Here is a 23,968-nt window from a genome sequence, read left to right as displayed (position 1 = left end):
GGGAGAGTGGAAGAATGATTTTTCTTTTTCATTTGCTTAACAGGGTCTTTCACAGAGCCAAAAGTTTTAAATTTTGACTAGATCCAATTTATCAAATTTTCCTTTTATGAATTGTGCTTCTGGTGTCTAAGGATTCTTTGCTAGTCCTAAATTTCAAAGATTTTTTTATTTTACAGGTTTGTGTTTTACATGTAAGTCCATGATCTATTTTAAGTTAATTTTTGTATAGATTTGAGAGTTTTGGGTTTTTTTGTTTTGCCTCTGGATGTTCAATTGCTACAGCACCACTGCATTACTTTGGACCTTTGTCAGAAATTATTTGGGCATATTTATCTACCTCCGCTTTTCAGTTATGTTCCACTGACTATGTGCTGTCCCTCTGTCAGTACCATGCTTTTTTTTTTTTTTTTAAGATTTTATTTATTTATTTTGACAGAGAGAGAGAGAGAGAGACAGCGAGAGAGGGAACACAAGCAGGGGGAGTGGGAGAGGGAGAAGCAGGCTTCCTGCTGAGCAGGGAGCCCGATGCGGGGCTCGATTGCAGGACCCCGGGATTATGACCTGGGCTGAAGGCAAACGCTTAACGACTGAGCCACCCAGGCGCCCCAGTACCATGCTGTCTTGATTACTATGTATAGTAATCCTTAACATCCAGAAGAAAGATTACTCCCATTTTATTCTTCTTTTTCAAAGTTGTTTTAGGGCCTTTTCCTTTCCATATAAATTTTTGCGATAAGTTTTGCAATAATAACTTGTCTATGTCTACAAACCTACAGATCAATTTGGGGAGAACTAGTATCTTATTGAATCTTCCAGTGCTTGAATATAGTAAATCTCTCCAAGTATTTAATCTCCTTTGATTTCTTTTCATATCTTACAGATCCTCTATGTGTTTTGTTACACTTATACCCAAGCATTTCATTTTCTTTGGAACGTTTGTAAATAATATTGCATATTTTCTTTGGAGCTGTTGTAAATGATATTGTGTTGATTTTGGATTTTACTTGTTAATAGAAATGCAATTGATTCTTGTTTATTGATCTTACATATTGTAACATTAGTTTTAGGAGTGATGATTGTTTTTGTTTTGTTTTTAATATTTCTTGTGATGTTCTACATATACAGTCATGTCATCTAAAGATAGAGATAGTTTTACTTTTTTTCCAATTTTATTCCAGTTATTCTGATTTATTCCAATTATTAACAATATGTATTATTTCTTCTTTATTGCCCTGTTGCACTCTCTAGAACTCCCAGAACTGTGTTGAATAGAGTGGTGAGAATGGACATCTTTTCTTTGTACCAGTCTTAAAGGGGAAACATTCATTCTCTCATCATTAAGTCTGATGTTAGCTGTAGGGTTTTTTTTATAAATGTTCTTTGTGAGTTTGAGGAAGTTCCCTCTATCCCTAGGTTTTTTTTTTTAGACTTTATTTATTTATTTGACAGAGAGAGACACAGTGAGAGAGGGAACACAAGCAGGAGGAGTGGGAGAGGGAGAAGCAGACTGCCTGCTGAGCAGGGACCCTGATGCGGGGCTCGATCCCAGGACCCTGGGACGATGACCTGAGCCAAAGGCAGACGCTCAACGACTGAGCCACCCAGGCGCCCTATTCCTAGTTTTTTAAGAGTTTTTTTTTTTTTTTTTTCCACGAAATGAGATTTTTCTGCATCAGTTAGTGTGCAGTGATGATTTTTTTCTTCTTTGGCTTGTTGATGTGGTGGCTTACATTGGTGGATTTTTAAATATCAAACCAGCCTTGCATACCTGAAATAAATAGCACTTGGGCCATGGTGATATATTCTTTTTATATGTTGCTAGATTCTGTTTGCTAATACTTTGTTGCGGATTTTGCATCTAAATTCATGAGATAATGGCCTGTAGTTTTCTTTATTTTTTGTAATGTCTTGGGCCTCATAAAACAAGTCAGGAAATACTCCTTCCTCTTCTCTCTTCTGGAAGACATTGTATAAAATTGGCATTAATTGTCCTTTACATGTTTATAAAACTCTCCAGTGAAACTGGAGCCTGGAATTTCTTTTCTTTACAGGACTATTCAGGCTATTTTATCATGGCTGAGTTTTGGTAGTTTGTGGTTTTCAAGAAATTGATGCATTACTTCTGAGTTGTCAAATTTATGAATGTAGAGTTGTTCTTAGTATTACCTTTTTAACCTACTTAATGGCTGTAGGGTCTGTTGACCTTAAAGATCTAACAGTCAGTTAATTTACCAGCAAAAATAAGTTTATTCAGGAATAACAGAAAATTGCAATCCGGGACATGCAGACTCTGGCAAAACCATAGACAGGTCCCATAAAGAAAGGAGAGGAACATTATTTTATGGAGGAGGAGGAGGACGATGAGTGAGTTGGCAGTGTTTTGTTTTTTTTTTTAAAGATTTTATTTATTTGGGGGCGCCTGGGTGGCTCAGTCGTTAAGCGTCTGCCTTTGGCTCAGGTCATGGTCCCAGCGTCCTGGGATCGAGGCCTGCATCGGGCTCCCTGCTCGGCGGGAAGCCTGCTTCTCCCTCTTCCACTCCCCCTGCTTGTGTTCCCTCTCTTGCTGTCTCTCTGTCAAATAAGTAAAATCTTTAAAAAAAAAAAAGATTTTATTTATTTGGGAGAGAGAGACAGTGACAGAGATAGCGAGAGAGAGCACGATTAGGGAGGAAAGGGAGAAGCAGACTCCCCGCTGAGCAGGGAGCCTGACGCCGGCTGATCCCAGGACCCTGGGATCGTGACCTGAGCCGAAGACAGATGCTTAACCAACTGAGCCACCCAGGCGACCCAGCAGTAGTTATTTTGAAAGAAAGTCCATCCCAGAAAGGCACCAGTTCAGGGGGATAATTGTTTCTCATTGACTGAATTGCAGGGCTAGTCAATTTCTTGTAGGAGGTGCAGTGTACATCTCTGCCTTTTGGGGCCTGTAATTGATTCCTTCCTGTTAACCATTCTTCTTTTGAGTCTGTAATTGCCACTGAGTGGCAAATAATAAATAAATAAAGTCTAAAAATTGCCCCTTCTGCCTCCCAACTCCACTTTAGTTGAGGTTTCCCTTTATCAAGTTTCCTATTTCCCCCTTTTGATCAAGATCTTTCTCTGAAAGCATAGCTGATCAAAAGTCAGGTTTTTTAAATTCAGTGACCTTTTGACCATCAGTGCCAGGAAAGACTTTTCCTGGTTGTCATGCCCCATATCAGATGGAAAATACATAGCAATTAGAAACCAGTTAAGGTCACATTTGAGTAACAAGGAAGGTTAGGAGGGAGAACTCTCAGGCACTGCCCACCTTATAGTCCATATTTACCAAGATCGTAAGGACTGAAGATCATTTCCTTATTGGGAACATCATTTTTACAAAAGTTCGATAGGCAACAAACACAGAAGAAAGTAACATGATAATTTCAGATTGTATAATGGTTCTAAACGGGGATCCTAGATCTGAAAGTAGCCAACTAAAAATATTTGTTGGCACTTATTCCAACTTAAGGGAGAAAAGTTACCCCTATGGAAGCAAACCTGAAGTTGTTTATGCCTCTTGGAAGTCTCCACTTAAAGGTGACATGAAAGCAGAATAGTGAATACAGCAAGAGCGCACTGAAAGAATTAACTGAGTGCAGGTATAAACATGAAGCAATAGCTGATGAACTTTTTGCAAAACAGCAAAACCTCAAAGACATTTTAAAACAGCATTGTTATCTTGAAAGAACTGTTTGGAACCAAATGTGTTACACTTGGTAAGGTTGCAAATTCAGAGACCATGAATTTGGATAAGAATCCAGAATCAGTTAATAGTTAAGATGAAAGAAATACTTTTATGAATTCCGAATCTTTTAGAAGAAGCAAGTGAAAAATTAATTTGTCATGGGATCGCAATGCGGCTGTTTCTGAAAGGCCATAATCAAAAGAAGAGGTTTCCCTCCCTTCACAAGGGTTTGGGAAATGCAGACAAGGGCATTCATTGTCTTTACACAAATGAAAAGAAGCAACAGTGAGAAAAAGGTGCACAGGCCTGGTCCAGACATCTTGGGAAAGCTGTCTTGTCAGATGGCATCTGCTTCAGTTCCGGGAAATCTTTACTTTCAGGTCACCAGGTGGCGTGCAGGGCCAGTTAGGGTTTGGTACTTTCTTTAGATGTGTCACATGAATCCAAAAATCTGTTTCTTAGAGTTTGGTGGCACAAGGCTGGTTAGCAGTAACTAGTAAGGTCATTTCCAGCAAAGAGCCCGATGGTGGGACTCAATCCCAGGACCCTGGGATCATGACCTGAGCCAAAGGCAGGCATTTAACCGACTAAGCCACCCAGGCACCCCTAAGCGTGGTTATTTTTAATAGAAGCAGTTAGGCCTTTAGAACATTGCAGTATATCTCTTTTTATCAACTGTGGGTCAGAGGAGGCAGGGGCCAAGTGTATTAACGTCCTGTGACTATCTCAAAAAATCACAATCTATGAATTCCAAAGGGCGTGGATCTGAAATTTGGAAGGACTAACAGCACTGTTAACCAGGGCGTTTGGAGGGTCTCTACAAATTTTGCCAATTGAGTCTTAATAGTGCCATCTATGTGTTTGACTGACCTTGAGGATTGAAGATGGTATGCACAATGAAAGTGTTGTAAAACCGGCCAAACAGCACAGACTTGTTGAAGCACCTGACTGGAAAAATGGGTTTCCCAATCACTGTCAAGTTTAGAGAAAGGTTCTCCAGGTAGGGATAATCTTTTCCATCAGAATTTTAGGCACAGAAAAAACACTGGCTTCTCTACAAGGAAAAGCTTCAGTCTGCTGAGGAAGCATGCAAACCATAACTAAATCATACTTACATATCCATGAGACAGGGAAGCTGTATGAAATCCATTTGTGCAAACAAGTTTCTCTCAGTTGTTCTTTGGACTGGAAGGACAAGTAAGTAAGTATAGGCACTTTTTGTAGCTTTATTAATATTTCCCTACCAGTGCTGGTTTGTGAATGATAATCATTTTGTCAGTAGACAGTAGTTTAATGCGTGCACAGTAGTAAGTGGGAACTTAAGAATTTTTCGTAGGGCTGGATTATCATTTGGTCCAAACCAGCAATTTCTTTTTATCAAAACAACAATACTTTCTAGATTTCCAGTATTGTTTTTCCCTCTCTGGGGCTAATTGTTGGGTATCTCTTGTTAGTTTTCCCAAATGATAATTTGGGAGAACATCCCTTTGGACCATGACAGAGGTTTGGTTTCCTTGAGAGCAGTGCTTTTGGTAGCAATATCAGCAAGGTTTACTCTGGCACCCAGGAGGTCGAGTCTGGAATGCCCAGGAACCTTAATAATAGCCAGAGCAGCAGCAAAAGTATGGTGTCTAGTAAATTTTGGATATAGGAGCCATTTTTAATTTTATCCCCATTAGAGGTAAGGAAACCGTAGTTTCCATAATGTTCCAAAGGCATACTGACAATGGGTATAAATGTTTGCAGTTTTACCCTTGCCCAACGTACAAGCCTGAGTGAGGGCATAAAATTCAGCCTGTTGAGTAGCCAGAGGTAAAAGTCCTGCCTCAGTGACTTCAAAGGAAGTTGTAATAGCATACCTAGCATGATATTTAGCATTTTCATCCTTTATTTTTTCCCTAAAGATTTTGTTTATTTGAGAGAGAGCGAGCACGAGTAGGGGGCAAGGGGCAGAAGCAAAGGGAGAAGCAGACTCCCCGCTGAGCGGGGAGCTTAACACAGGGCTCGATTCCAGGACCCTGGGATCATGACCTGAGCTGAAGGCAGACGCTTAACGACTGAGCCACCCAGGCGCCCCCATCTTTTTTTTTTTTTTTTCCTTTTAAGGATTTTATATATTTGAGAGAGAGACACAGAGAGAGCACAAGCATGAGCAGGGAGCGGAGCAGACTCCCCGCTGAGCAGGGAGCTGGATGCTGGGCTCGATCCCAGGACCCTGAGATAATGACCTGAGCTGAAGGCAGACACTTAACCGACTGAGCCACCCAGGTGCCCCTCATTTTCATCCTTTAAATAAGAACCATCAGTAAACCATTAAAAATCTGCAGTGGTTAGAGGAGTTTTGTGTAAATTGTCACAGGGAGTCGAAGGATGGTCTGTCAGCATTAAGCAGTCATGAGGGGTTCCGTCAGTGAAGGAGGGGAGAAAGACTAGCAGGGTTAAGGTTATTGCAGCAGGAAAGAGTTCTGTGAGGGGCCGTGGGCAGCAGGATGTCCTAGGAGGTGAGATGACTGAGAAGGGCTGAGTGTGAGGAGACTTCAGGAGGGCCTTTACTGAGTGGGGCACAGAGGGTTAAAGGGGGTTCTAGATTATTTCTTCAGTGGCTTTAACTACAAGGGAAAGTGGCAGGAATGGCTTTGAGGCAAAGGGGACATCCCCATGCCACAGGCTCCAGTTGTTGGTCATAATACCCTGGGGGTCGGTGGTGGTCCCCATGTTTTTGGATGACTGCTCGAAGGACGTTCCCTTCCCTCTCACAAAGAGGAGAAAGGGAAGTTGATAATTAGGATGTCTGAGGGCAGGGGGCTTTATTAGGTTTTTCTTTAAAGTTTCAAAAGGTGGGGTGCCTGGGTGGCACAGTCAGTTGAACATCTAACTCTTTGTTTCGGCTTGGGTTGTGATCTCAGGGTCATGAGATCAAGCCCCACGTTGGGCTCCACACTCAGTGCAGAGTCTGCTTAGGATTCTCTCCCTCTCCTTCTGCCCTTCTCCCCCCCCCCCCGCATGCTCTCTTGAGTGCGTGCTCTCTCTCTCTCTCTCTCTCTTTCAAATAAATAAGTAAATCTTTTTTAAAAAACCTGTTAAAGTCTCAAAAGCTATAGCCTCCTGATCTTTTAAATAAAAAGCAGCAGGTTTGTCATTTTTTAGTAAAGTATATAGAGATTGAGCCATAAAAAATAAGTTTGGAATCCAGTTTCAGTGGTAGCCAGCCAGTCCAAGAAAACCTTGTAATTGGTGTGTAGTTTTAGGTTTTGGACAGTTCAGGATGCCACGAAACCTTCCTGGATCCAAATGTGGACCTTGTTCCAAAATCAGGTGCCTTGTGTATTGAATCTGAATTTGAGCAAAGTGCAGGGTTTTTTTGGAGACTTTATGTCCCTTTACATCTAGAAGTTTTAACGGGTGATGCTGTCTCCTGTGAAGAGGTTGGAGAAGAGCAGCAGAGAAGCTAACCATCTCCATATTGTGACAAAGCAGAGCCTGCAGAAAACTTTTATATCATCCAAATCAGATTTTAAGGATTGTGAAAAGTCAGAGGACTGTGTACGTAACCCTGGGGCATTACTGTCCCAGTGTATGCCTGTGAAAGAAAACAAAGCTACCCTTACTAACTTGGAATACTAAAAAATTCACCAAATAGATCAATTAGAGTGAACAATTTGCTTTCGGTGGGAATGGATGTCAGTAGCATGTGGGAGTTAGGAACAACAGGGTGCCAAGGGATAATGATGATATTTATTTGCCACAGGTCCTGGACAAACCTCTATCTTTAGCCATTGGGTTTTCTCACAGCAAAATCGGGGTATCACAGGCAGTAGCGCGGGGGATGTTGAGGCCCTGGGCTTTGTAGCTTTGTAATCTTCTATTATGAGCTCGATGCCTTGAAGGGCTTCTTTATTTAGGGTATTGATTCATTCTGGGGAGAGGTTTTGAGGGATCTGAATATTGATGGGAGGTGTACTGTGGATGCTGCCAGTAAGTTGAAGATTTTGTTCATAAGGAGGAAAGTAGTTGATCCAGTAGGAACAAATGGCCAGTGTCCCCAGACTCAGCTATAGTGCCATCAGAGAAAGAGCAAATAAAAGATGTCAAGGGTAATTTAATCCCCTAGTTAGCTATCTTGATTACTGCTGTCAAATTCTAGAATTATTTCCCCCTTTTGGGAGAAATTCCCACATGATATTTTTCTAAGAAATCTCAGCCTGATAAATGAATAGGGGTAGAGGAACTAAGGGAGAAAAAGGGTGGGTCTCTCAAATGGCCTAGACCAAAGGGAATAGGTTCAAAGACAGGAACCTGTTGAGGTTCGTTAGAGACCCCACTATTTGAGTTGTAGTACTCTTGAGACAGAGGCTGCTTTATAGCAGTATAGCCGAGAGTATAGCTCCGTGTCAGTAAGGACAGAAAGAGGTCCATTGCCAGTATGGAGAGTGGTTTTTCCAAGCCAGTTAGGAGGGAGGATTGGGAAGAGCCTCGTAGTTTCTTGGAGCTCTGTCATTGGGAATTAGGAGGACACTGGTTAGTCTGACTAGATGGCTGAAGCTCCTAGAGCACTTAAATTGGTAATAGTCTTTTTTTCCAATGTCCTGGCCCTTTGCAATAATAGCATCCTTTGATGAGCATTCTTCATTTGCCAGAGTTAAAAGTTGAGAATTTTAGCAGTCTTTATTTTAGGTGACTCCTCTGGGATACTAGCAAGCTGGTTTGCTAAATTTAAACTAAATCTGGAGTGGGCATAGTTTCCCATCCCGGAAAAACTGGTTCAGCCCATTACTAAGCATAGTTAAATGCTACCTAGGCAGAGTCAACATGTAAAGGAGGACCAGAATTTTTTTAAGACAATTTGGAGTTGATTGCAAGGGTCATAAACAGGTTCATCAGGCTTTTGTGTGCAAGCCTGAATTTTGTTCCAATCAACAGACTTAGGAAAAGCTACTGTAGTTGCTTAGTGGAGAGTTATAGTGAGTGTTCTAGCATCCTGCCAAAAGTTAGGGGTTTCTTTCTCTAAATCCCCTTCAGGATATTCCCATCAGGCTGGCTTCATGCACAGTTTGGCTTGGCCCTCACCAACAAGCATGAGGACTAATGGATGAAAATCTGAGAAACTGAATTTGAATAACTTCATTAAATTCTTCAGCAAAGCTGTTATGGGGGTGATCCTTCGTCACTTTAGCAAACTCTTTAACTATGACTCTCAATTTGGCCTTAGTCCAGGGAACCTAAGAAATTTGAGGTTGAATGGATCCTCAAAAGATAATTTTAAAGGGACAGGTTCTGATAGGCTCTGATAGGCTCAGAGGAAGAGGGAGTGGGGAGAGGTTCAGGGAATAAAGGAAGTTTGGTGAAAGGATTAGCATGGGGGAGCAGGGGACACAGAAGAGGTCAGGATGGTGGATGGTGCTGAAGTGAGGCCTGAGCTCTGGCTGCTGCAGTCCTGAGGCATAGAAGACAAGGGAGGGGGGTGGGAGCAGAGGCCTCAGAAGCCTTTTTTGTCTTTCTTTAAAGGTTTGCCTTAGTCTAGAAATTGTTTTGTGGAGAGGCAATTTTAGATTCCTGATAACATTCCTGGAAGCCTCAAAATATGAATCAAAACATCCCATTCAGTTTCCACAATTTTAGAGCCTTAGCTGTTCAATTCAGTTTTGAGAAAAGTAAGTTTGGAAAGATTGGAAGTTACCCATAATGTCCATTTGAGGTTCTGAGCTACTTTTGATTAAAATGTGCATGAGGAAGGGACTAGAGTATTTAAATATAAAATTGGGGGGCGGGCAGCTGGCTGGCTCAGTTGGAGAGTATGTAACTCTTGATCTCAGAGTTGTGAGTTCGAGCCTCATGTTGGGTGTAGAGATTACCTATAAATCAATAAAACTTAAAAAAAAACTTTTTAAAAAGATTTTATTTATTTATTTGACAGAGTGAGAGAGCACAAGCACAGGGAATAGCAGAGGGAGAGGGAGAAGCGGTCTCCCCACCAAGCTGGGAGCCCGATGTGGGGCTCAATCCCAGGACCCCAGGATCACGACCTGAGCCAAAGGCAGATGCTTAACCATCTGAGCCACCCAGGCGCCCCTTAAAAAAATTTTTTTTAAAGTTTTTATTTGTCCAACTTTTATTTTTTTAAAGATTTTATTTATTTGAGAGAGAATGAAAGATAGAGAGCACGAGAGGGAAGAGGGTCAGAGGGAGAAGCAGACTCCCTGCTGAGCAGGGAGCCCGATGTGGGACTCGATCCCAGGACTCCAGGATCATGACCTGAGCTGAAGGCAGTTGCTTAACCAACTGAGCCACTCAGGCACCCTAAAAATTTTTTAAATAAAAAATTAAAATAAATATAAAATCAGGCCAGGATCCCAGTAGGGGGGCCCCTCAAAGCATTTTGATGACTGGGATCCCATTTTTAGGGTTTTCTTTGTTTTCTAGAGCAAAAAAACAAATTCCTAAACAGCACAGTTTCAACAGGAACAGCCTGGTTCCAAAAGGAATCAGACCAAAGGCCTAAATCACCTTTGGGGGGCTCACTTTGAGTTTATTTTGTTCATCTTTTTCTACTTTCTTTTTCTTTTTCTAATTTCTTGAGTGAGGAACTTATATTATTTTTTTAAGTTTGTTTCGTGTTTGTTGTTGTTTAGTAATTTCTGTGCCCAACGTGGGGCTAGAATTCCCAACCCTGAGATCAAGAGTCACATACTCTTTTTTTTTTTAAGTTTTATTTATTTATTTGAGAGAGAGCACACGAGAGGGGTTAGGGTCAGAGGGAGAAGCAGACTCCCTGCCGAGCAGGGAGCCCGATGCGGGACTCGATCCAGGGACTCCAGTATCATGACCTGAGCCGAAGGCAGTTGCTTAATCACCTGAGGCACCCAGGCGCCCGAGAGTCACATATTCTTCTGACTGAACCAGCCAGTTGCCCCTAGTAGAAATAGCCCAGTTCCAAAGGAATTGGACTGAAGGTTATTACAGTTCAATAGGATCAGTCTGGTTCTAAAAAGGAGTTGGACTAAAGGCCAAGTGAGTATTCTCAGAAAAGACAAAGCCTTAAAGCAGATCCTCAAGAAAGCCTGGAGAGCGCAAACACAGAGAGCAGAGTGAATACCGGGGGAAATTTACCTTCAAATCCCAGAGTGAGTGAGAAAGTAGTGAGCTCAATTAGTTCTGTGGCTCCTGGGTGCCTATTTGCTTACCAAACTCAGAGTTATTGGGGATCTTCTCTTGACCTCAGTTCTCATCACCAGATGATGTTAAAAATTAACCTTAGGGGTGCCTGGGTGGCTCATTTGGTTGGGCATCTTACTCTTGATTTCAGCTTAGGTCATGATCTCAGAGTCAGGAGATTGAGCCCAGTGTTGGGCTCTGTGCTCTGCTCAGCCTGGAGTCTGCTTGCGATTCTCTCTCTCCCCCTGCCCCCCGCTCGCCTACATGCTCCCTCTCTCTCTCTAAAATAAATATTTAAAAAAAATTAACCTTAAAACAGTTACTTTATCAGCAAAGGTGGGTTTATTTGGGAATAACAGAAAATTGCAATTTGAGACCTGCAAGCTATGGTAAAACCATAGACACAGCCCACAAACACAAACACAGGAGAGGAACACTGTTTATGAAGAAGGAGGAAATTGGAAGGGATTGTTTTGAAAGAAAATTCATTGGACAAAAGCATGAGTTCAGGGTAATGATTGTTTCTCATTAGCTGAGATGCAGGGATAGTTTCTTCTAGGAAATGCAGTGTACATCTCTTCCTGTTGGAGCCTGTAATTGATAATGCTTCCTGTAATTGACATTGAGTGAGTAGTACACCCCCCCCCAAAATCTGGCCTCCCACTCCAGTTTAGTAAGGTTTCCTTTAATTAATTTTTACAGGTCTATAATGATATTCCCTGTTTCCTTATTCGTGTTGGTGATTTGTCTTTTTTTTTTTTTTATCTTTGTCCGTCTTGCCAGGGTTTATAGATTTTATTGACCACCACTCCCAACCCAAAGAACTAGCTTTTTGTTTTATTGATTTTCTCTATTTTCCTGTTTTCAGTTTATTGATTTCTGCCATCTTTATTATTCTCTTCCTTCTGCTCACTTTGAGTTTATTTTGTTCATCTTTTTCTACTTTTTCTAGTTTCTTGAGTGGGGAACTTATATTATTTTTTTAAGTGTTTCGTGTTTGTTGTTGTTGTTTAGTAATTTCTTTGCCCAACGTGGGGCCTGAATTCCCAACCCTGAGATCAAGAGTCACACGTTCTTCTGACTGAACTAGCCAGTTGCCCCCCAGAACTTATATTGTGGATTTGAGATCTTTTCTCTTTGTTATTGAAAATATTTAATGCTATATATTTCCCTCTCGACACTGTTGTAGATGCTTCTCACAATTTTAATACGTTGTATTTTCATTTTCATTCACTTCTATGTATATTTTAAATTTCTTTTCAGATTTCCTCTTTGACAGTTGCTTAATTAGGAGGTGTTGTTTAGTGTCCATGTGTTAAATGATGTTCTGTTGTATTTCTTTTACTGATTTCTAGTTTGATTCCATTATGGTCAGAAAACATATTCTTGTGATTACAATTCTTTTAAATTTGTTAAAGTTTTTTTTTTTATTATCTAGGATGTGGTATTTTGAATATTCCATGGATGCTTGAAAAGATCTTTCATTTTGAAAGCAGATTAAGAGTTATAAACAGCTCAGATGTTCTCATCTGCTTATTTTGCAGACAGCTGAAATGAGTTATTTTATTGAATGGAATGACTCTTAGGTTGGGAAAGTATGAGAAAATATAAGGAATTCTAATTTCTTCAGAGGGATGTGAAAGTAGATATGATTTGCAGGTATCATGCTGTAATAAAATTTTGCCCATAGTAGACATTTTAGGATAATTTAGATACATCATCTTTTTTTTTTTTTTTAAGGTTTTATTTATTTGACAACGAGAGAGGGAACACAAGCAGGGGGAATGGGAGAGGGAGAAACAGGCTTCCCGCTGAGCAGAGAGCCCGATGGGGGATTTGATCCCAGGACCCTGGGATCATGACCTGAGCCAAAGGCAGACGTTTAACGACTGAGCCACCGAGGCGCCCCTAGATACATCATCTTATAATAATAATTGTGTCTATAGTGTTATAATATTCTGGAGTTGGCCCATAAAAATGTTAGTTAACAGCCTCAAATTATGTGAATTAATATGTCTGAACTACTAGAGCAGACGGGTTCATAACTTAAGTTTAATATATGTGGAGGAATTTGACACGAGAGGTCTCATCTTAACAATCTGTGGTAAGAGGTGAATATTCTCCCAAATACATAATGAATATTCTCATCTACAACTGAAGTGTGGTTAGTAGCAAAACAGTATTATAATGTGTTAAGATAGAGTTGGTGAGTTTAATGAAAATGTGTGGATGTTGGAAACCCACGAGGTCTCGATTATATGTGAGTTTCTTCAAAGGAAATATGAGTACACACAGTAGCATTCTGTTGATAAAAGAGGCTTTGTGATAATAGGACTAAGAACAATTGGACCTTAGAGAAGAAAGTTTACCACAATTTATATCACCTACAGCCATTCAGAGGCACTGTGATCTGATCAGCAAGTTTCTGTCCTTAAGGTTAAGACTCCCACCTTTGGTGTGTTCATTAAAAAATACTGAGTTTGTATCTCAAGATTTTTCATATTCAGTGCGTTTTTCTAAATAATATAATTTTGAGTATTTTACCTGAGAAGCAATTTTGTGGTTCTTTTTTTTTAAGATTGTATTTATTTTGAGGGAGCGCGCACACAAGTGGGGGTAGGGACTGAGGGAGAGGGAGAGAGAGAATCTCAAGCAGACTCCACACTAAGGGCAGAGCCCGACATGGGGCTCAATCCCATGACCGTGAGAGATCATGACCTGTGCCGAAATCAAGAGTTGGACGCTTAAGTGACTGAGCCACCCAGATGCCCCAATTTTTTGGTTCTTTAATGTCTCTTCCCATGAAGTAGAAGAATGTGTATAATTTTGGTCCCAAAATTAATAAACTGAGAACTAATTCACAGTACAACTTTGCTCTCATAGAATCTATGGTAAATTTTTAAAAATGTTTAGTGCATGCTTGAAAAGAAAGTATATTCTGTGATTGTTGAATGCAGAGCTCTATACATTAGGTCAAGTTGATTTTGTTGTTTAAATCTTCTGTATCTTGGGACACCTGGGTGGCTCAGTTGGTTAAGCGTCTGCCTTCAGCTCAGGTCATGATCCCAGGGTGCTGGGATCGAGTCCTGAATCGGGCTCCCCTGCTCAGCCTGCTTCTCCCTCTACCTGCCACTCCCCCCGCTTGTGCTCGCTTTCTCTCTCTCTCTCTTTCCCCCTCTTTCTGACAAAAAAATCTGTCTTTAAAAAAAATCTTCTAGGGGCGCCTGGGTGGCTCAGTCGTTAAGCGGCTGCCTTCGTCTCAGGTCATGATCCCAGGGTCCTGGGATCGAGCCCTGCATCGGGCTCCCTGCTTTGCGGGAAGCCTGCTTCTCCCTCTCCCACTCCCCCTGCTTGTGTTCCTGCTCTTGCTATGTGTCTCTCTGTCAAATAAATAAATAAAATCTTAAAAAAAAATCTTCTATATTACTTTTTGTCTGCTTGTTCTATGGCTGAGAGAAATGTATTAATTTTCCAATATAATTGTGGGCTGATTTCTTCCAGTGGTCCTTCAATTTTTGCTGCGTGATTGAGTGTATGTTACAAGGCCATGTTATTATGTGACTGTAGGTTTTTAGGACCTTCAGGTTATGAGACTGATGCACAGCCTACTGCACTAAGAAGGCACTTGATTGTAGGTTTTTAAGTTACTGAATATTCCAGGAGAATTGTCCCTTTTATTTGTGTCTTTATTTCTAGAAATACTTTCTAAAGTATTAAAGTCTAACATGATACTATTTGGCTTTAATTTGGTAGTATCTTTTTTTTAATTTTTATTTATTTATTATTGGACAGAGAGAGACAGTGAGAGAGGGAACACAAGCAGGGGGAGTGGGAGAGGGAGAAGCAGGCTTCCTGCTGAGCAGGGAGCCGGATGCGGGGCTTGATCCAGGGATCATGACCTGAGCCGAAGGCAGACGCTGAATGACTGAGCCCCCCAGGCACCCCTAATTTGGTAGTATCTTAATGGCATCTTTTTTCCCCTGTGCTTTCACTTTCAAATTTTCTGTGTCCTTATATTTTAAATATATCTCTTGTTAACAATCTATAGCTAGATTTTTTTTAAATCTAGTCTCCTGGACTCCCCATTCCCCCCTACCCCCCAGTTATTAGATATTGTGAATTGCGCTTAATGAATGTTCTTATATATGTCTGTGCTGCACATAATTGTTTGGTCATAGAGTATGCAAATACTTAGTTATAGAAGATACTGCCAACAATTTTACAATCTTGTGTCAGTTTTTAACACCATCAGAAGTGTATGAGAACTGGAGTGACAGGGTGGCTCAGTTGGTTCAGTGTCCTGCTCTTGATTTCAGCTCAGGTCATGATCTCAGGGTTGTGGAGTGGAGCCCCGCTTTGGGCTCTGTGCTCAGCAGGGAGTCTGCTTGAGATTCTCTCCCTCTGTGCTTCCCCACCCCACCCCCACATGTGCATGCTCTCTCTCTCAAATAAATAAATAAATCTTAAAAAAAAAGTGTATGAGAACTGTTGATCCACCTAAGTGCCCAAATTGGTATTTTGAGTTTCTTGTTTCTTTAAGTTAACAACCATCTAGTGACTATGTAGCAGTATTTCATTGTGGTTTTGGTTTGGTTGGGTTTGGTGTTTTGTTTTTTTGATATAACAACATTATATTAGTTTCAGGTGTACAACATAATGATTCAGTATTTGTATACACTGCAAAATGATCATCACAATAAGTCTTGTTAACATTCATCACCATAATAGTTACAATTTTTTTTCTTGTGAGGAGAATTTTTAAGATTTACTCTCAGCAACTTTCAAATATGCAATACAGTATTATTTACTGTAGTCATTATGCTATACATTATATCCCCATGATTTATTTATTTTATAACTGGAAGTTTGTACCTTTTCTTTTTTTTACACCACATTTACCATTCCACTTACTCCCACGCCCCTACTCTGGCAACCACCAGTCTGTTCTCTGTGTGAGTTTAGGTTTTTTGTTGTTTGTTTTAGATTCCACATATAAGTGAGATCATGGGTTATTTATCTTTCTCTGACTTAATTTCACTTAGCGTAATGCCCTAAAGGTCCATCCATGTTGTCACAGACGACAAAATTGCCTTCTTTTTTATGGCTGGAAAGTAATGCCATTGTAGTCTCCTAGATTTTTTTTAAGATTTTATTTATTTATTTGAGAGAGAGAGAGAGAGAGAGAGACAGACAGAGATAGCGAGAGAGAGCATGAGTGGGTTGGGGGGAGAGGGAGAAAGCAGGCTTGCCGCTGAGCAGGGAGCCCAACTCGGGGCTCAAGCCCAGAGCTCTAGGATCATGACCTTAGCCAAGGCCGACACTTATGACTGAGCCATACAGGTACCCCTGTAGTCTCCTAGATTTTTAACAGAACTTTGGTCCATGTACATTTAACATAATTACTGATACATACTAGTTTAGACCTACCATCTTTCTTTGTGCTTTTTGACCCACATGTTCCATGTTTCTTTTTCTTTCCCTTCTTCTTTTGAATCATTTCTTCTCATTCTCTCTCCTCATTATTTGTATCAGTTGGACTGCACATAGACTTGATTACCACTTTTTTAGTGATTATCTTAATTAAAGCACATATACTTAGTACAGCCTAAAGTTAATACTTCACTCTCAGATAATCCAGTAACCTTAGAACACTATTTTCATTTATCCTCTTTCTAACTTCCTACCAGTGTTAGGACTTAATTTTATCTTTTTCTCTTTTAATCCCATAAAGCATCATAATTATTTCATGCAGTCAAATTATTTGATTTTTTTCCCACATAGTTATCACTGTCTTTGCTCTTCATTCCTTCATACATGTCTAAAATTTCATTTGAGATTACTTTTTTTTTTTAAGATTTTATTTATTTATTTATTTGACAGAGAGAGACACAGCGAGAGAGGGAACACAAGCAGGGGGAGTGGGAGAGGGAGAAGCAGGCTTCCTGCCAAGCAGGGACCCCGATGCGGGGTTCGATCTCAGGACGCTGGGATCATGACCTGAGCTGAAGGCAGAGGCTTAATGACTGAGCCACCCAGGAGCCCCAATTACTTTTTTTTTTTTTTAACCTAAATACATGCTTTAGAAAAACTTTAGCACTATACATACTTGGGGCTGCATAGTTTTTAGTTGTGGGGGACTGTGCATTGTGAGATGGTTAGCAGCATTCCTGGCCTCTGTCCACTAGATGTCAGCAGCACCCCACATTTTGACAACCCCAAATGTCCCTGGGGCTGAAAATTATTCCTGATTGAAAACTACTGTTTTAGGGCTACTGGGTGGCTCAGTCGGTTAAGCATCTGCCTTCAGCTCAGGTCATGATCCCAGGGTCCTGGGATCGAGTCTTGCATCAGACTCCCTGCTCAGCGGGGAGTCTGCTTCTCCCTCTGCCTGCTGCTCTGCCTACTTGTACTGTGTCTCTCTGTCAAATAAATAAAATCTTTAAAAAAAAAAACTGCTTTAGAATTTTATTTGATGTAAGTCAGCAGATGGTGGTGACTGTTTTTCTTTGTTAAAAATACCTATCTCATAATTTTTGAAAGGGGTTTTCACTGGGCATAGAATTCTACTTTTTTTTTCCCCCCCACTTTTAAAGTAACTTTGTGCTGGCTTCTGTCTTCCGCTGTTGCCCTTGAGAAGTCAGGGGACTACTGCTGTTCTAAATATAATTGGTCTTTTTTTTCTTTGGTGGCTTTTATAAAGTCTTTATCTTTGGGTGTTCTGCAGCTCTCTTATGTTGTGTTTATGTTTAGAGTTCTTTTTATTTATTCCACATGGGAGTTATTAAGCTTCTTGTATCTGTGGATGGTGTCTGTCATGAGTTACAGAACATTTTCAGCCATTATCTCTTCACATTTTGCCTTTAAACACCTCTCTTTGTCCTTCTTACTCTATCCTTCATGTCTCTTAACGTTTTATGTGTTTTGCATCTGTCTCTGTGTTGCAGTTCATATAATTTCTTTCCTGTCATCCAGTGCATGGATTCTCCTTCTAGCTCTGTCTAATGTGCTATATCTGGTTCATTTTCCAGTCTACAGTAGTTTTGTCTTTACTGAAGATATTTTCAAGCTTATCTTGAAACATAATTGCTTCTTTACACATAGTAAGCATAATTGTTTTATAATATGTGTCTGATTCTGCTGTCTTCTTGTTTTTGCTTCTTGCTCATGGTACTTTGTGTGATTGGTTATTTTTTATTCTTTGCTGTCTGTTGATCTTGAAAAATTGTTTATGGGAATTCTCTGTGGCCAAGGATGAGAGTGCCTTTCTCCAGAAAGAATTTACTGTTACCAGCTGTCTGGGGAACCATTTTCGGGGTTGGAGGCTTTAGCCCTTCCCTTCCCCATATCCATGCAACTTTCTTTCTGTTACCTTACTCTGAGGGCAGTGAGGCCCTTTGGAAGTCCCAGCTTTATGGGGGGCGGGGTGTCCTGGCTTTACCTAGGAAAACAAAACAATACCAAACTCTGGCATTTCATGTCCCCCTCTCCTTTGAGAGCAGTTCAAATCTACCTTGATAAGCAGTTCTGTTTACTATTTGTTCTTGCCCTAGCTCAGATTTTGCCCTGGTGATTTAGAATTTAGAGTCTTCAGAATATATGTGAAGCAGAGGACAGAGAAGTGTCAAGAAATTTTACCCTGTCTGCAAGCTAATAAGGTAGAGTGTCTCAGTTTCGTGGATGTTGGCAGAAGACATGAGAATCCTGGTTCAGAGAAAAAGGGCTTTATAACTCATGGTATAGCAAATGGCATGAATTTCATGTTTGCTCAGTCTCCCTTGCCCTCCAGATTGCACAGAGTACTGTAGAGTTTGCATCACTGCTAAGGGGGACTCCAAGCTTAAGAAAACCCCAGACTTTTAAAGAAAGCTGCTAGCACGCCTGTCCAAACTTTGCCCTGGAGGAGATACTACCTTTATTACTCTGGACAGCAAACAAATCTGCCCTTTGTCCTGAAGGAAAATACGTACTTGTCTTCCAAAGCTATTCACCATACAAACATCCTTGAAAAGATAGTCCAGAACAAAAGTTGCCTCTGCTTGGAAGACATGTAGAAATACAAGAGACCCATAGAGAATTGGCTTTCAACCAGAAGGGTATAAGAATATATTCTTTTTGCCCTGCCTTCTTCTATCTTCCCAGCATTTTTTTTCTAGATGACAGAAAACTGGATGATTTTATTCTTTTACTTTTGTCACGCATATCTCCTCTCTTTCCACACATACCCCCATCCACTCTCTTATACTTTGTGTGTGTGTGTGTGTGTGTGTGTGTGTGTTGTGAAATTTTGCTTTTCCAGCCAGGCTTTTAAGAACAAATAAATGCCCTATGTTGAGGCATATGTGTACTGAAACAGTGTATTTAAAACTATTTCTTTGGTTTATTTGTGATTGACTTTGAAGGCAGTAACTATCTGTCGGTGGTCTTTTTTATTTTGAAGGTGTAGCACAGCACCTGGCACAGAGGTGACACTCACTGGGTCTTGTTATCTGTGTTTTGTTTTTTTAAGATTTTATTTATTTGACAGAGAGAGACACAGCGAGAGAGGGAACACAAGCAGGGGGAGTGGGAGAGGGAAAAACAGGCTTCCCGCCGAGCAGGGAGCCCAATGCGGGGCTCGATCCCAGGACTCTGGGATCATGACCTGAGCCGAAGGCAGATGCTGAACGACTGAGCCACCCAGGAGCTCCTTGTTATCTGTTTAATCCAAAACTCTTAGTCCTGATCAAAATACAATGTTGCCTAGGTTTGCTTATCTAACCACCCCCACCCCCATTGCAATTCTCTAGTGCAGTGTTTCTCAAAATACAGTATACATTCCACCGTTGGTGGTACTCCAGACCTCTTTAAATGGTGCATGGATGAACATTTTTATTTTAATGTGTTGAATTCAAAGATACCAGATCGCTTATTTGAAAATTAGGGCATTGGTTGGGACAGGATGGATTGTCAACAATGAAAATGGCCCTATTAAAACTTAGGGCAGAAGACATTTCTCCGTGGCCATGTTGACATGAGAAAGATGGGAAAGTTGGCACCATTTCTTGTACCCCATCCTTTATATTGCTTGGTTGGAAATAAAAATATTGGTCAAATGCCCTGAGGTGAGGAAGTGTAGAATTCAAGTCAGAAAAGTCAAAGATACAGCCAGAAGAAAGTATAGTAATAACTTCACTAAGTTTTAATGTCCAAAATCAGAAAATATTTAATTAATTCACAGAACTTGAGTTGGTTAGCATTGAATGTGCCAGTGGGCTTAGGACTGTAGCTTGAGAATACAGTGTGGAGCAAAAAAGAGGCAAGTTCCTCTTCTTCATAGCACTTGCTGTCTATTGGAAGAGACAACACACAGACCAAATATTCACCCGGATGTAGAAGTGTAACCCTGAGAAGTACAAAGGATCATACACAGGATAGATGAGAGCCTATATAATAGTGATTTGAGCTTGTGGGGAATAGGACAGCTTCTCTAAGGAAATGATGCTTGATTTGAGATCTGAAGGAGGAATAGGTGCTAACTTTGCAGGAAGGAAGGAAACACCTTTCTAGGCATGTGGGGGAATATCTTATGCCAAGGCCTTGGGAGGGAGCAGGAGAAGTAAAAGGAATGGACTGGCAGGCTCCACTGTGGGCAGAACTAGAAGAACATGGTTTAAGATGAAGCAGAAGTAGGAAGGAGCCAGTCTGTGCAGGGCTTTGTAGGTAGACCATGGGAAGGAGTTTTTTAGTAGGTGTTTTAAAATTATTATGTTTGGTTTTTAAATTAAAAATACAATATTTAACAATAACATTGTTTTCGTTATATTTACTTTTATAATTACCATATAGTTCTGGCAACTGGCACTTGTTTTTACTTAGAGTGAAAAAAGTTTTGGGGATGCCTGGGTGGCTCAGTTGTTTAAGTGTCTGCCTTCAGCTCAGGTCATGATCCCAGAGTCCTGGGATTGAGCCTCACATTGGGCTCCCTGCTCAGCGGGGAGCCTGCTTCTCCCCAGCCTGCCTCTCCCCCTGCTTGTACTCTCACGCTCTCTCTCTCTGGCAAATAAGTAAAATCTTTTTTAAAAAAAAGTTTTCTATTTAAGTGTATTTGAGTTTACAAAGGTGATACTTTAAAGAAAATTAATAATAGATAATTGTACAGGAGATACAGGGATTTGGCATTCTCTAGAAAGCATGCAGTTGAGTGTGAATTCTTTATCCAGTCAGTTCTGTTTACCATGTGTAAATCCTAACTGTCCAAGGATCATTTGAATCTTTTAAGACTTAGGAAGAGTGACATTTTGGAGCAAGTACAGCATATGCCTAACTAGAGAAAAAAATTTAAAGCCACAAAATTATGGTGAAATTACCTTTACGTTAAATAACAAACTAAAAGATGTAATTATCTGGTTCATTTTTATTTTGAATTAATGGCTCTAGTCCATTAAGAACTGAGCAGATACCGTGGAGCTAAGGATTTGCCACCATTGATACTGTAGTAATTAACAAATCATTTCAAATGTCAAAATAGTCTGTGCCATCTTTTTCTTTGAAATGAAAAAGCAAAACAAATATACTTGATATGTTGGAAGCAAACTGAGAACATACAGAGTGAGAGGTTGTAAAACTCTTTGCTTGGTACCAGGAGGGATAGGGTGTCTTGGAAGAGAGCACTGGGCTCGAGAGCCAGACAGGATCAACCTACTGTGGTCACTATTGTGCTGGGTACTTTTTAAAAAACTTACTGTGGAAAATTTGAAATGTATTCAAAGTAAGATTTTTAGGTTAAACCATCATGACTCCTATCACCCAGTTTCAGCAATTACTAACTCAGGACTTACTGTCAGAGTCTCTCTCCCTATCCTATAACCAATTGGATTATATTGGAGCAAATCCTAAATATCATCATTTCAGCCTTCAGTATTTCAATGCATATCTCTAAATTATGAGGACTCCTTTAAAGAACAAAACCACGGGGCCCCTGGGTGGCGCATTCACTTAAGCATCCGACTCTTGGTTTCAGCTCAGGTCACGATCTTAGAGTCGTGAGACCGAGCCCTATACATCAGGCTCCACGCTCAGCCAGGAGTCTGCTAAAGTTTCTCTCTTCCTCTTCCCCTCCCTGTGTGCACATGTGCTCTCTCTCTCAAATAAATAAGTGAATCTTTAAAAAATAAAGAACAAAACCACAGTGCTATTTTCACACCTAAAAGAATTACTCCTTAACATCACCAAATATCCATTCAGTGTTTAAAATTTTCCTGTTATTTATTCCCTGATTGTTATTTATTGTGTGTGCACACACATAGTTAAAAAATTTTTAAATTGAAGTATAATTAACATAAAATATTATCTTAATTTCAGATGTGCAGCATATTGATTCAGTAGTTTTGTACATTACTAAATGCTTACTATGATAAGTGTAGTCATCATCTGTCACCAAACAATGTTATTACAGTATTAATGATTATATTACTTATGAGGCACTTAACATCTCCATGACTTATTTAAGAGTTTCTTTGTTTTGTTATTATCTCTCTTTCTGTTTGACTTACTACATTTAACATAATACTCTCTAGGTCCATACATGTTGTCACAAATGGCAAGATCTCATTCTTTTTTATGGCTGAATAATATTCCATTGTGTATATATACCACATCTTCTCTTTCTGTTCATCTGTGGACACTTGGGATGCTTCCATACCTTCGCTATTGTAAATAATGCTGCAAAAACATAGAGGTGCATATTATCTTTTTGAATTAATGTCTTTGTTTTCTTTGGGTAAATACCCAGTAGTGGAATTACTGGATCATACAATGTTTCTACTTTTTAATTTTTTTTTTTTAAGATTTTTATCTATTTGACAGAGAGAGGCAGCGAGAGAGGGAACACAAGCAGGGGGAGTGGGAGAGGGAGAAGCAGACCTCCCGCGGAGCAGGGAGCCCGATGGCGGGGCTCAATCCCAGGACCCTGGGATCGTGACCTGAGCTGAAGGCAGCCACTTAACCGACTGAGCCACCTAGGCACCCCTCTACTTTTTAATTTTTTGAGGAACTTCCATACTGTTTTCCACAGTAGCTGTACCAATTTACATTCTCATCAGCAGTGCATGAGGGTTCATTTTTCTTCAAATCCTCACCAATGTTATTTCTTGTCTTTTTTATTCTAGCCACCTGACAGGTATCAAATGGTATCTCATTGTGGTTTTGATTTGCATTAGTGATTTTGAGCATCTTTTAATGTGTGTGTTGGCCACACATATGTCTTTGGAAAAATGCTTATTCAGGTCCTCTGCTTATTTTTTTGCTTGGATTATTTGTGGTTTTGAGTTGTATAAGTTCTCTATAGATTTTGGATATTAACCCTTATCAAATATATATTTGCAAATATCTTCTCCCATTCAGTGGGTTGCCTTTTTGTTTTCTTGATGATTTCCTTTGCTGTGCAAATGCTTTTTATTTTTGTGTGGTCCCAGTAGTTTATTTTTGCTTTGTTACCCTTGCCTGAGGACACATATCTAGAAAAATGTTGCTAAGGCAGATGTCAAGAAAATTATTACCTAGGTTTTCTTTTAGGAGTTTTATGACTTCAGGTCTCAAATTGAGGTATTTAATTCACTGTGAGTTTATTTTTATGTATAGTGTAAGAAAGTCCAATTTCACTTTGTGTGTGTGTGTGTGTGTGTGTGTAGCTGTCCTGTTTTCTCAGCACTATTTGTTGAAGAAACTGTCTTTTCTCCATTGTATATTCTTTCTTTGTAGTAGGTTAATTGACCGTATAAGCATGGGTTTATTTCTGGGCTATTCTGTTGTATTCATCTATGTGTCTGTTTTTGTGCCAGTACCATACTGTTTTGAATACTACAGCTTTGTAGTATATTTTGAAATCTGGGATAACTTCAACTTTGTTATTCTTTCTCAAGATCACTTTGGATGTTTGGGGTCTCATGTGGTTCCATATAAATTTTAGGATTATTTATTCTAGTTCTGTGGTAAATGCTGTTGGTATTTTTATGGAGATTGCTTTGAATCTGTAGATTACTTCAGGTAGTATGAAAAAGTTAACAATATTGATTCTTTCAATCCATAAACATGGCATATTTTTCCATTTGTTTGTGTTATTTCAGTTTCTTT

General features: G+C 40.0%; 1 protein-coding gene across 9 annotated transcripts in view; it reads left to right on the top strand.

The window, feature by feature from the left end:
• The window catches only part of ATF1 (activating transcription factor 1), an 86,274-nt gene that overhangs the window by 18,355 nt on the left and 43,951 nt on the right, over nucleotides 1-23,968 (top strand). The gene's annotated exons all lie outside the window — the stretch shown is intronic.

The sequence above is a fragment of the Callorhinus ursinus genome, unplaced genomic scaffold (genome assembly GCF_003265705.2).
Source record: "Callorhinus ursinus isolate GAN/ISIS: 27379988/994484 unplaced genomic scaffold, GSC_fseal_2.0 scaffold44, whole genome shotgun sequence".
NCBI lineage: Eukaryota > Metazoa > Chordata > Mammalia > Carnivora > Otariidae > Callorhinus > Callorhinus ursinus.
This window is presented reverse-complemented; position numbering and strand designations above follow the sequence as displayed.